The sequence below is a fragment of the Ixodes scapularis genome, unplaced genomic scaffold, assembly GCF_016920785.2.
Source record: "Ixodes scapularis isolate PalLabHiFi unplaced genomic scaffold, ASM1692078v2 PGA_scaffold2__306_contigs__length_199485367, whole genome shotgun sequence".
Taxonomy (NCBI): Eukaryota; Metazoa; Arthropoda; class Arachnida; order Ixodida; family Ixodidae; genus Ixodes; species Ixodes scapularis.
Genome location: NW_024609857.1, coordinates 51,182,122 through 51,195,917, shown reverse-complemented (window position 1 = coordinate 51,195,917; position 13,796 = coordinate 51,182,122). Strand labels below are relative to the sequence as shown.

The following is a 13,796-nucleotide window of genomic DNA, read 5'->3' as shown; positions in this document are numbered from 1 at the left end:
CCCGCGACGCGGGAATTACGAACCGAGATCCGGAAATTGCGTGTTTTCCGCGTACGCCTGGGCCGTTGTTTCGCGGGCAATGATTGGTCGCCCACTCGGTCGGCCCCGACTGCGACTTAATCACGGTGCGATGTCGGACGCGCGCCGTGGCTTCCTGATGGCTGTGGTTGCCTGTAAAGAAAGGGAAAGCCTTTTTCTTCTTAGGTGAAGAGAGGTTCCGCGTAGGTCAAACAGTTTGCTCCATAAAGACGGGGCCTCTCACCAGATCCTTCCGCATGCGTCGGGTCTCTCTGATACCACCTACAAAGCAAGGCCTGCTCTTGACGTCATCGTTAGTGGATCTCCGACGAGCCCCAAGCTTCAAACACGCCCAATCTCGACGTTACACGATACACGCCGCGTCCATTAGCGTTCCCGCGTGCTTGCATCGCGCTCAGTCTGAATGCCGGTTCAGACATCTTCAACGAGCAGGTTAGATACGACCGCGTCCGTTGTGAACGGAACGATTGGAACGACCGCTCTGCGCCGCGCGTACACTCCTGCAACCACTTTAACAAGCGCAGCGACTTTGGCAAACATGGCGGTCGTCAGCGGGGCGGCCCCTTCATCGCCGCCGTCGTTTTTTTTTTTCGCGCTGGCTCCGCCAAGAAGGGAACGGACTGCGACGCACTGGTTTAACAGAGAATGGACGGAAAGTTTGGAATAGCCTCTCAAGCTCATTTATTTTCATTTTTACATGATTGGGCTCATGGGGCTAAGTGGATGAAAAAGGAAAGTGAACATATTACGACGTCGTGGACGGTCACGGCTTTAATGCACGATTTTACCTATAGTACAAATCTAGCCACACGCTTTTTTTACAATTATAGGAAACACATCAATTTGAGCATTGATATAGCAACGTTGATATATGATTTCGTGATCACATAGACGTTGCAAGCGTTCGAAAATGCAATCACTAATCACTTTTCTCGGATCATGAAAACGTGTGAAAATTCGCATCGTTAAAGGGACACTGACAGGGTATCATTGCTCGCCGAGCTTTTTTAGTTGAACATGACCTGTAAGAGCCCAACTCATGACATAAAAAGAAATCTGTTTGTTTAAAAGCTACCAGTTGTATGCTCCTTGTTAGGAGGAAAAATATCTGAATTTGGATTGGGACCACGTAATGAAGTGAGTCTATGTAACCCGCGCTTATCGCCTTCTTTACCTGGGTAGAAATTTCGCCATTCGGTCGCTAACTTGCATCCATAAAACGCGACTGAACGCCGAGATCTCGCATTTTGGCATCTATGCTGCGTAATCTTGCGATTGGGTGGCGTCTTGCGCCACCTAGTCGCTGCGTTTTTAATTGGCCACGCGCCCAGCTCTCCCCACTGTGCTCGTGCAATGACCTCATGATGGCGGTGTGCTTCAGTTCTTCCCCGACCTTAAAGAACCGTTCGGCGGGTGCGGCGCGAACAAAGACGCGATCCCTTCGCGAGCTGTCCGATGATTCCACGTCCGTACCGCTGACAGCCTTCTGTCGCTTCCCGAGCTCGTGAGCGCGTGTCGGGCGACGCCATTCTGGACGAAGTCGTGCGTCGAGCTCTCTTTTGAAGCACCGCCCTGACGTCGGCTAGAGTCACTTGAAGCTTTTTCCAAGGTGCCGCCATCAAAACAAACCGACCTGGCAACACTGACCCGAATCCATTGTTTTTCTTCCGGGAAAATGGCAGCGACCGTGCGGGCGCCGCCATCTATCTGTTCTTGAACAGAAATGGTGGATTCTCTGTAGCCAGAATAGAACGTTCTGGTTGGTACATCATAGTCTTTTGTGGATCGTTTCGATAACTCCGATAATGATTCCCGGCCCGATAATGATACCGGTACTCCGCCGGCGCCTTTGCGCATGCATCGTATCGTTATCGAGTACCGTTATCGCAGTCTTCAGAACGCCCTACTAAAATTCTCTATTTATTCCAAGAAACGAAAGCCTTTCCATCGCTCATCACCCGAGCGAAAAATGCTGAGTTGCTGAGCTTTGGACGCACGCGCAGCGTCTGATACGCCGCACGACAGAGCGACAGCGGGTGGTCAAAAACCGTTCCACAGCCTAGCAGACAGAAATTGCAGCGCGCAGAAGCCGAATTTCGGAAAGGCCTATAGATGTTTCCAAAGGTACAGGTACAGTTACTTCAAAGATACTTCCGTTATTTATTTTCCCCAAATTTATCAGAATATATTGGAAGTAAAGTTTCTTTACTTCCAGACACGCAAAAACGAGTTTGATAAATGTGCTTTATTGGTGTCAATGGCGAGAAATAAGGAGAACGGCATTCAAATGCGGATTCAAGGACTCGTTATCTTTTTCACTTAAGTGCTCTATTTGACTTTAAAATCAGGACCTCCTCGAAGTGTTTATCTGACATCTTCGATCGAAGTTTAGGAGGAGGAAAGAGAATGCGCCACTTTTCTTGTTACAGGGGTTTTAACAGAAACAGAGCACATATTTCAAGTTATCTCCTGCCTTGTATAGCTGTCAGAGGAGCGTCAAACACGCAGTGAAGTCGATTTCGGTATGAGATGAAGGAAGCAGGTCGCTATGTTCCCTAAACGGAGTTCCGAAGCGATTGGATAAATTGGTGTCGCTAGGACGGCATCCCTTAACCACCGTTCGCTGAAATGAAAACTGCCATTCGCCAAAGTGTCGTTCGATATGTAACATCTTGGGCGAGGCTTGTTTCGCTAAAACGTCGTTCGATCAAGTGAGCGCCTTCCGGATCGTACCCAACTCAACGTTAATCACGCCACATGGTAGTGTGTTAATACTTCCAAGATTTATAGTTTCTACAATTTTGGACAAAGTGAATAGAAAAGTACACGTGTAAAGTAAGTTCACTTAGTTACAAGTTACTGGAAAATATACCTAAGAGGCAGATACAGATACCGAGAAATGAAAGTACATAGGTTTGTACCCCAGGTACAACAAAGGTACCTATATACCGATTTCTAGTTACTTGTACCGAGGTACTTTGCAGCCCTGGTAGGAAGCTTCTGGAGGCGACACGATGCCACCATGAGGTGAAACCAGAATTGTGGAGGGACGCGCCCTTAACGATGACCAAAACCGAGAGACGCTAGCGGACGAAAAGGAGAGCTCACTTGGCCCCAACTGCTGTTTTGGTCACCGATGTACTCGGAGCGCCTAACTTCGACCAGCCCGATTCAGAGCGCTCCATATTAGGCTGGCAATCGACCAGCCAAATATACCGCGAGAGACGCTGGGTGTTGCAGGCCCCAATTAAGCATCGCGCTATCGCTTCGCAGCCAATGAGATCGCGACAATAGTGTAGATAAAAACGCCGAGATACGAATCACGATAAGCGCGAAGATAATAAACCACGCCCTATGTTTCTCGAACTCTCAGCGATTGTAGCGGAAGACGTCGAGCACATTTGAAACATGCCGATTTTTTTTGTTTTCTGTCGACGCGTGTAAAAACAATTGCGATGGCGGCGTACTTTTTTTTTTCTTGCATTTAATTTAATGTTGCGACTATTTCGACACCTCTGCTGTAACAGTTCTAGACGTCTGTAAGAAAAATGGCGAAATTTTTACGTGATCCATTTGAGCCAATGAGAATGCGAGCGGTGGCGGAAATCGAATGCTGTATAGTCTACAAGAATCCCTTTAAGTGTGACTCTATTGCCGCCGATATTTTTGAGAGCCACTTTGCCAGTTCGTTCGTTCGAGACGTTCGTATCCGTTCTTCCATCATTCGCCCTGTGACGAGTCGCGTGTTTGTCTTCTTCGCAGGCGGCTTGTTTTTACGCTAAGTATGACGAGAAGACAGTCACGTATGCACGCGTTTTGCTAAAAAAGTAACTGCCTCACCCGTTTTTCTGGATCAAGCGGGGGTAAAGCGCCGGCCAATCAGGGCCGTCAGGTGCCGTCCAATAAGGATGATACGTGAACGCACGTGACGTCGCGATTAGTCGACACCTGGTCCCATTTGGTCACCTTTCCGACACGTTCTATAGAACCGATTTCGGACTTTTTGACGTGCATGCTTCCGTCGTTTTATATATGGACGATGTAAAGCTGTACACTGCTGGTTTGCAAGACGTGTGGTTGAGTGGATATGGCGCCTGTTCCTGCTTGTTCTCTTGACGCTGCTAAATCGAGTCGCAAATACGGAACGAATTGGGGCAATGCTGCAAAGTGAACGAACGATCGCTCTGTTTTTAACGTGAAACCTTCTTTGTCTAGTCAGGCGGGTGTTCAGATTTCGATGAAACCCGAAAGTGAAGCCGGGATAAAGGTGACGCCGCAAAACTTGATGCTGGTTCCCTCACGTTACCAAAAACAGTAGGCGAGGAGGAGCAAAAAAGAAAGTCCGACAAGCTCTAGTATTTTTATTTCAGGAACTGCTGTCGGTGTTATCTGAGGAGCGCCGCGTGCACGGGCGCCGGGCTCGGTAACGTTCCGGAGCGACACCGGAACGGTTCACGTGTAACGCAATAATTGCCCAACTATATGCTACACATTTTTCTTTTTTACAATATATGTGTTATTATATGAAGACCGATAGTGCGATGTAATTAGCTTACCGTGCAGGGTGCTAAAGTTGAGAGTAAAAATCGCTGTACGTCGATACCCTATCCGAGAAAATGCGCCGATGTGCGCGCTAACTTTGTCGCGAAGTGTACACACGCCACTTTCCTGCAGGTGTTTCTACACCGGCCGACTTTGAAGCCTCGCAGCCCAAGGCTGCCATTTCCCCCCGTGTAGCCAGCATGTAGTTTCTGGATCGCACAGTTGCTTATACATACGCGTAGTAAGCAAACTTGATAACAATAAACATAGTTTCATGCTTTTGCGTGCGTGGTAATTGGATTATGTTGCCTCGAGCGCGTCTCTCGGACTGGTGTGTTTTTCTCGTTCACAAAAGCGATTTCTTGATTTCCGCCTGATGACGTCATAGAAGTGTATGCTGCTTCCTGCCACGACCCTGGTGGTGGCGCAGCAGCAGAGTTGGATGCAGCAGACGCCTGTTCCTTTGCACATTGCTCTCCATCCGTATATAGTCCACTGAGACCAAAGCATGCAGGCTCGAGATGAGACGGCGCGACGAGTGCGACCCTCGCGCCCGCTCTCCTTTTTCGGCAGCATTTGCGGCTATCCGCCAGGACCCCGACAGCGTGACAGGCCGACTCCTGCGACGGCCGAGATTCGTTGCCACTTTGGGACCACCTTTGATGCATGGGCCGGACAGGGTGGCGAACACGTCAGTTGAATACACCGTAATCCGACTACGAAGACGTTTGTAGTCGATTTCGATTCACACCTGCGTGGTGTGTGAAGTAGACGGACCGCTCTCGCCGAGGTAACTGAAAGGTTAAAAAGGTGCTTCCACCGTTTACAGGGGACCTGGCGTGGCTTTGATGGACGCGTGTCCTTCGTCGCGTAAGCTAATGGGGTCGCTGCTCGCTCGTTCGGGTGACCCTCGGTCGGTGACCCCGACCCCCTTCTATGACTGCGTCGCCAAGCGCGCCTCGCCGGCATCAAGGCGCGCTCGGGAGACTACGCGGGACTGTCCACACAGTAGCGGTGGGTGGGAGACGTGACGTTTCAGCCGCTTTCGCTTCGAAGCGTCTGCGACTGGCGTACTCTACATCCCACACCGCCAACGCGTCGATTTTTTTCGAAATACCTGAACGGTAAAGAAGAAAACACGAAGCTTAAACTAAGCTACGGAAGAGCATCGTGTTCCACTGCCTATGGTGGATATCTCCTTTTTTAGCCTCTGTCCCTTCCATGAACCTCATCCCCAAGTAGCACGACACACCGGGTTGGGGCGGGGCGGTCTAGGTCTGCCCAGAGCCGTGTATTGGGAGAGTTTGGCCAATAGGCGGAGCAAAGGCCGCCGCCAGCGCCGAATAGTCCCCCCGCGCTTAGAGCGTAAACTAAATTTGTGACACAGCGTCGACCAATCAGGAGACCGCGACGTCACAATATTGCGAACGACATTCAAAGCGTGAAATAGACGCGTTCAATCTCGGTCTCTCTGCTCCATCTCACAAATGTCGGCAGTGAAGACAAAGGTACAGGCGCGTGAACCTAGCTCAGCAAAACGCTTTTGTTTGTACGAGAACTCCTGCATAGGAGCCACTTTCCGAAGCCACGCGCTCGTGCCCATGTTTTTCTCTGCGCCGCTGATGTTGGATTGTTAGAACAGCGTCCTGTGACTGGCGGAAAGAAAACAGTGCAAAGGGTGGGACGCGCGAACGTCTGGAGACGCGGAGTCCCGCTCGACTCGTGCGCTGGCTTTGGCAGTGCTTTCTTTCATCGTCTCAGCTGAGACGCTGTTTCTAGCAAGTTAGCCCTGGTTTGGAGCGCACGTTCATTTATTCTACACTTGAATATTGGCGTGACGAAAACCTCGCACGCAAAAAGTTTTCAGTCACTGAGAGTCACACTTTTTAACTCTAGCGACGCTGAAACGGCTTGAATTAGTCGTGTCACAAATTTAGAGCTCACGACCACCGCTAGGGGCTGTTTCGCGGCCTGTAATTGGCCCCGAGATGCTCGCCTATTCAAACCAATGTATGGCCAAACTCTCTCGATAAACGGCTCTGGGTCTGCCGGGATGGTCCTTTGGGGCTGGGACCGGCAACGCCCCACGAGGGGAAATGGCCGGTCCCAAATGCCAGAAACCGGCCAGTACCGCGAAATCACCGGGGTTCCGGCGTCGGGCTGCCAGTACCATGTCCTGGCACGGCGAAAACAATGTTTCGTCAAGTTCCCAGGGACGCCGATGAGTTAACGGGACCAGCCGGATTCTGGCAGTTTAGGCCATTTTCGCCCCGTAGGGCTTTGGCCTAGCGTGCCGAGGCCGGTGTCCCAAGAAGTTCCCGGCGCCGGCCGGATTCTGGCATTTGAGACCGGCCATTTTCGCCCCGTGGTGCGTTAGCCTGCAGCATGCCGAGACCGGTGTCCCAAGAAATTCCTGCCTGTTATACGTGAACGTATACCAGCTGGTAAAACAGCTGTGACGCCTCTATTTGTCACCCTATGAAATAGAGAAGGGGACATGCAAAATTGTTACCGTCAGGTAGTTTATTGTCAATCGCTAGGGAGCTGCTGCTCGGTACATCACCAGGTGGGAGCGCAGCACGCTGGATGAAAGCGGCTGTCTCCAGGAAGGGGAGTTTTCATCAGTATCTTGTCCTATCCGACTCTGACAGGTAACAACTTAGCTTCTTCCCAACCAGGTCGATGATGCACTTCAGAAGGTGAGTCCTTACAGCGCCTGTAGAAACGAATAGTCGATTGACACAAATCAGTTCAATGATAGCGCTAATCAATAAGTTGGATACCAGTTGTACAAGAGGCAACGGTCACTTGTGCAAAAAGTACTTATATCAAGTGGTACTTGATACAAGTGATACTAATAGAGGGTCCCATTCGACAGTGCGGCAGAAATAAAACCCAATGAAGGTGTAGATTCTGGGTTTAGCTGCCATGTTAAAGCACACATTGTATGGAAGCACATGCAGTGCTGCGATTGACCCGAGTCATTTTGGAGGACATTTTGAAGCAGCCAAAATTACGTTATGGAGAAGCAAAACGTACTTTTAGATCCCACGCACATACTTATTTTTATCCGTAACACTCTGAATGTTACATGTTATGATTCCTGTGTTGGCATATATCCAACTAAAAGACGTGCGTGCTTTGCCTTCGCACTTCGCAACGGCAGGTTTGATTTCCTCAAACACATAACTAGCTGTTTAGTTGCACATAGAAGCACTAGGCGTGGCAACAAGATGCTGATTGATCAAGGACTGTATGAACTGCTGTGAGTGGTCATTTTAGGTACAAAATAAAATGTAAAGCAAATAGTATATTGCACTAAAATAATGTTAGAGAAATCTTCAGCGCACAAATTGATGTTTCATTCAACTTCTCAAGGTTGTAATAAAACAGATATTCCTAATTCATATAAAAAAACGTTTCTCATTAAATTGTTAAAATCAATTACATTTTATATGTAGAACCTCATAATGACAGATATCGATCGGCACAGGAACAAGAACTATGCCTTGTGAAAACAATCCAGCCAAAGTCGTTTAGGTTATTCCCAAGCTTCCTTCTACTGCTCCACCTAACTTAGTTTGAATTTATTCTACTGACTAAACCTTGAACGGATGAAACATATATAAAGGTGATAACTAAACAACGGGGTTCAAATAATAATAAAGCTATAGAGCAGTTCATATAAATTTTTTTGCGAGTACCCTTGCTAAATCCAGAATTTCAAAAGAAAACACTATAATACTGTTGTCTATCATAACTAATAGCCGTAGTTTAATTCAAAAATGTTTACTGCAACTAAGAGCTGTTACATTAACACCCACAAAGTTCCTTATATATATATATATATATATATATATATATATATATATATATATATATATTACTCGATCTTCTTCCAGTGTATGGGTTTTGTAGCTTGGCATTCGAAAGCTCCCCCGCGTCCAGCGTCGTTCTATCTTATATCACGTGACACGACCCGCTGGAGTAACTCGGATCCATTTCGGTGAGCTTCGGAACACACTACACAGCCTTCCTTTGCGCTTGCCGCTTCACTGCAGTACACAAGGACGCGGTGAGAAGCGCACTCAAGAAAGCTAATTTACACGCCAGATTGACTAGCAGCAAAAGAGATATTGCGAAAATTCTGAGTACTGCCAGTGTTTGACACGGACAGAGAGACCATATAGGATAGTACGTTATTTCTGGCTAAAATCTGAAGCTCTGGAAATTTGCACGTGCCTACTATAACGATCCGAACCTCTAGCGGGACGTGAGCCATTATATTTTAGTATTAATAAAGCGAAATCAATTTCTGGCGCAATGCTGGCGAAGGTTACTCCCATTTCGGCTTATTGTAGCATGATGCAGCAGGGTACGTCTTTTGCGCAGTTTGGCGCATTTGGCGCAGCGATCACATCACTGCACATGGTTCTTCCATGTGAAAAAGCCAAACGCCAAAACAGTGGTAGACCCGAGATGTATCAGTAGTCCATGTGAAAGCAAAACTCTGCATCCCTCACCGCCACCGCGTTCAGGTGACCCCGAGGGTACCGAAACACCTAATCTATAAAGAAGGAAACAGAAAGCTAAAACTAAGCTACGGAAGAGCAGTGAGCATTGTGTTCCACTGCCTATGGTAGAAGTCTGCTTTTTAGCCTTCTGTCGCTTCCCGAAACCTCATCCTTGGAGGCAACGTGGCGTAGCAAAGCCCTGGTAACAGAGACAATTGTGGGCTCATATTTTGAGAAGTTTTGATGTCGTATTTCTTGCTTCTAGGTCATTGTTGGCAATATCCTGTTATCATAACTCAGTACAAGTTATTTAGAATAGTATAAAAACAAAAAATTAAAATATTAGTATTTTTTTAATGCGCGTTAATACGACACTTTGGGAAGTCAGCTGAATTTCGGAATTATAATGACGCAAAAATAACTAATGGTAGAAAATATGTATATCGTCATAAGCTTCATCGAGCAATGCACATTTTTATATATTTTGCTAAGTATTCGCAGAAGTCGTTCTATATAAAATAAATTTCGAAACCTTCTCTAAAACGCTCTCTTGACATGTTTCGTTTTTGTTTTGTTTTTTACTTTAGAAAATAATGTAATAATATTTTGTACACCTATTGTAAATGTATTTTTTATAATTAACAAAAGTTATAATAGTCTGAGTGTTTTTGCATGAAAGTAACGCTGGTGCAAGCAATGAAATCTCATGAATTTTCACGCGTTGAGCTCAATTCTGTATACACACACACACACACACACACATATATATATATATATATATGTATATATATATATATATATATATATATATATATATATATATATATATATATATATATATATATATATATATACAATATAACGCGTCAGTTCACGCAATATATATATATATATTGCATGAACTGACGTGGATCACCCACATGCGACGTTTTGAGCTCTAAATACGGTGCGAGGAGGTTCGGGCAATATTGTATTTAGGGCGTCTACCGACCTGGAAAACCTCAAAATTATGAATTTTCAAGCATCTGGAATAGTCAGGAAAGTGCCGGGGAAGTCGTCAAAAGGTTCACTAAATCGAGGGAATTGACCGACGAAAGTATGACAGGGTGGTCTATTCAGAAACCCTGGAAAAGTCAGGGAATTTGAAAGATTGGGTTAGACACCCTGGCGTTGCTCTGTCGGGGACTGCTTAAAAACTTTCTGAAGGACGGAAAGCCGTGGTTGCGATTTTGGATAAGACTTCGGAAAATATATCGCGCTATTTTGCACCTATTTTGCAATGAGACCGTTCATTAAGATTTTGTTTTCTCTTATTCAGACCCGCTAGGTTTAAAGGAAGTTGTTACACCAAACCGCGGGCAGGGCTTTATCTGCGGTCATTTGATTGCCTTGCCTTTCCTTTTATTTTATTTTTGTTGTTTTGTTTCAGCGCTGTTAAAGTGTAGAAAGAAACGCCCTCTTATTCACCTGCAATTAGCGAGATATCGAACAGAGAGGGGGAGGGGGGAGGGAGAAGAGTGGAGGGGTAGATGAGAGGAGGAGGAGGAGAGAGGGAAAAAAAATCTTCATCGTGCCGCCTTTTTTTTTTTTGGTAGTTTTAGTTTTTTTAAGGGCAATATACTTTTATTTAAGATAGTTCTTGTATACGTGAGTGAAGAAAAAAAAATGTGGCCGCACACGGTTAAAACAAGAAACCCTCGGTGGTGTTCACTCTGCCGAGGAAACCCTTGATGAGAAACATATTCCATGCCGTGTGTGCTCGGAGAGCGTGACCGTCAAGGAGAAAAAAATTTTGAGGTGTATAGCTTCTTATTTTTTTTTAACTTTTATCATCTTTGTTTTACAGCAGAGATGAGTTTTTTGGGGAGACCGTTCTCTCATGATTTGCTTCCAAAGCCGGGCACAGTGGTGCGTAAGCCCCAGCAAATAGAAGAGAATTCGCAACTGGTGGTGCGTGGTTTTTTCCTTGATCACGCGGCTTGTGACTCTTGGGATTAGCCTTTCGCGAAATGAGCCCTCTCGCACCGTGTGATGCCGTCGACATTCTTTTGCCGTTTTTGATCGCGTTGTCGGGTCTCCTTGGAAGTGTTTACTTACTATAACCGGTGTGAGATTGGGGGGGCGGGGGGGGGGGGGGGGGGGGGGGGATGGAGAGGTTTGCTCGAAAGAGTCACCCTACTGAATAAACGAAAGAAGCTTGTTCTTCTCTCTTCTCTGTCGGCATTACTGTCAATAATACTTGTTTACGAGCGATCAGACGTAAAGATAAAAACAGACGTCGTCTGCTTCTGTATTCATGTCTGCTTTTTTTTACTGACAGTGGGTGGCGCCATCTGTGAGAGACAGCGGAAATTGAACACGTCCTTTCTGCTGCTTCCAGAGCCTGACTGTTTATCGCTGTCGCCTGTCCGCCATTGCTTGGTCACGTATACTCTGAGCATGTATTGGATGCGAGGTCTGCGTCATCGTTCGGCGAAGACTCGGATCCCATCACGCGTTTCATGCCCAAGAAATGGCGACCATCAATATTGCTCGACGAGGCTATGAAATGGGTCAAACGCGGTACAAATGGCAGTTTATTTTGCTACCGTAAATAAGATCGTGGTTGGTTCTGAAACATTGGCGTTTCATTTCCTAGAGCTTCGGCGTTTTCGGTAAGGAATATAGTTTATGTATGCGGTGGGGTCTAAACACAGAGGTTCTTCTGTCAGAATGGGCCGAACTATAGGTCTATTTGGCAGAGTGGAGAGAAAGCTAAATGAAATATGATAAGATATGAAATCTAAGAGAAAAAAAAATAAATATTGAAAGTGGTTAGGTAGAGTAGGAACGAGTTATCGAAAGCTGTATTCACTGGGAGGATAAGAATGGCAGGGCGTCTTTCTTTAGGACGCACGGCCTCCAGCACGCGTTCGTCGCCTTTTGTGGTGTTTTGGCTGCGCGTCCAAGCTGGAGGCTCACCAAACGCCAATGCGTTATCGAGGCTATGAAGACGTTGGCTCCAACGAAACCGATGTCTACCCCCTTTTTGTGGGAGCCGACGCAGCAGTTGCCATGGCAACCCGTAAAAGGGCTAACGTCGCGAGTTGTTGCAGTCGCAGTCGGTTGGACTCAACGCAAGTGTGGGAATCGCCCTTTAGCGGTGAATATCTGCGTGCACGCCGTCCACGCCGCACGACAGTGACGTCGCTTCCGGCACTGCATCCTACGCTCAGATTGCCTTCCTATAGCTCATCGGCCCTTCCGCTGTTTCTCTTGGTCTGCTGACCGAGTCGTCCCAGATTTCCCCCGAGCCACGCAGCGCCTCCTGTAGTTGTGCCAGCCACATAAAGAAACGAAGTGACCTTCCGACGTCGTTATCGAGAAAGTTGGTGACTCCTTTGGGGGCTCCCCTCTAACCTCATTCTCTTCTACATTTGTGGTTGCGAACAAAAAGACATCCGCTTCCACTCTGCCTGAGGGAATCTGCTCATTTAGGGTTTGGTCTTCGCTTTTTTTTTATTTTATTTTTTTTGTCTTTTTACGTGGCAAGAACGGAAACGCGTATTAACGTGAACACGCTACTAAACTACCGCGCTCCTGATTTATTGATGAGCAGTCGTGTCGACGGAAGCACTCGGAAGGACGGTAATAGGTGCACCCAGTTGCTTGCTTTGGGCTACGCGGAGTTGTGACTGGACGCGGGGCAGCACTGATATACGGAGGCTGTGTGCAGAACGCTGGTTTTATTGCGTGTAGCGCTAACTCGGCAGTCTCGCACCTCTGACACGACGTGGCATACAGGGTCGCGTTCAATGGTCCCGATCTTGAGTTCGAGTTATCAAATGCTAAGCTCGTGTCCAATCGCTTCATGACAGGTACTGTTCAAAGTAGCCTTTTCAACTACCAGACACGGTGACTTCCACTAAAACTTGAACTTAAAAAAAAACTTTAAACATTAATAAAAAAAGTCAATTAACAAAGTTCCTACGGTACACGACCACGTAATGCAGATCCACGCCTCTTTTGGCTTGTCCCCTTTCTCTCTCGACCTCTAAACCCCAAGAAGCAGATAGCATCTGTCAGTTCCTCCAAATAAGACGTCTATTTTCTCTTTTTAGTAGTCGCAGACAAGTAAAGTAACCACTGAAGCAGCTCTCCAAGCACCGACGAGTTTAGCATTCACTGTCGGTAACACTCCTGGCTCAGATCTGAAGCTTTGCGGTGCAGCCAAGGTAAACAGCGAGGAGCTCTCTCTCTGCCAATGGCGCAACCCAGGGTGCGGGCCCGGGGTGAGGCAGCCTGTCGCTCCTGCAATCTGTATCGTGTGCTCGGAGAACCAACTTCCGCCGTCGGCTTCACTTCCGCATTTGGGAGTTTCGGACTTCCGGATTGTTGCTGGCTTGTGAGAGGGGAAGCTTCCGTAGCTGGAGAAACTTGATGACGCTCTTGACAGCGAGGATGGCACGCCGCGACAACTTTCGCGCACTTTCGTACCAGCGTTGGTGCGCGTAGACTGAAATCAGACGAAAGAGGGGTGGGATCGTTCCTCGAAGCTACCCGTATATTTATTTATTTTTATTTATTCTAAATACTTCGAAGCTTGATTAAAGAAATAGAACAAGGTTGGTTATGTAATCAAGTAAAAAAATTAATTAAATTAAAAATTAAACTTGTACGCATCAATAACAAATTGAAGAGCATATAATCCAGAACGCATTG

The 13,796-nt window shown here is 46.9% G+C and overlaps 1 protein-coding gene across 1 annotated transcript in view; it reads left to right on the top strand.

Annotated features, from left to right (window-relative positions):
- LOC8023908 (dystrophin) overlaps positions 1-13,796 on the top strand; it is a 502,903-nt gene that overhangs the window by 391,460 nt on the left and 97,647 nt on the right.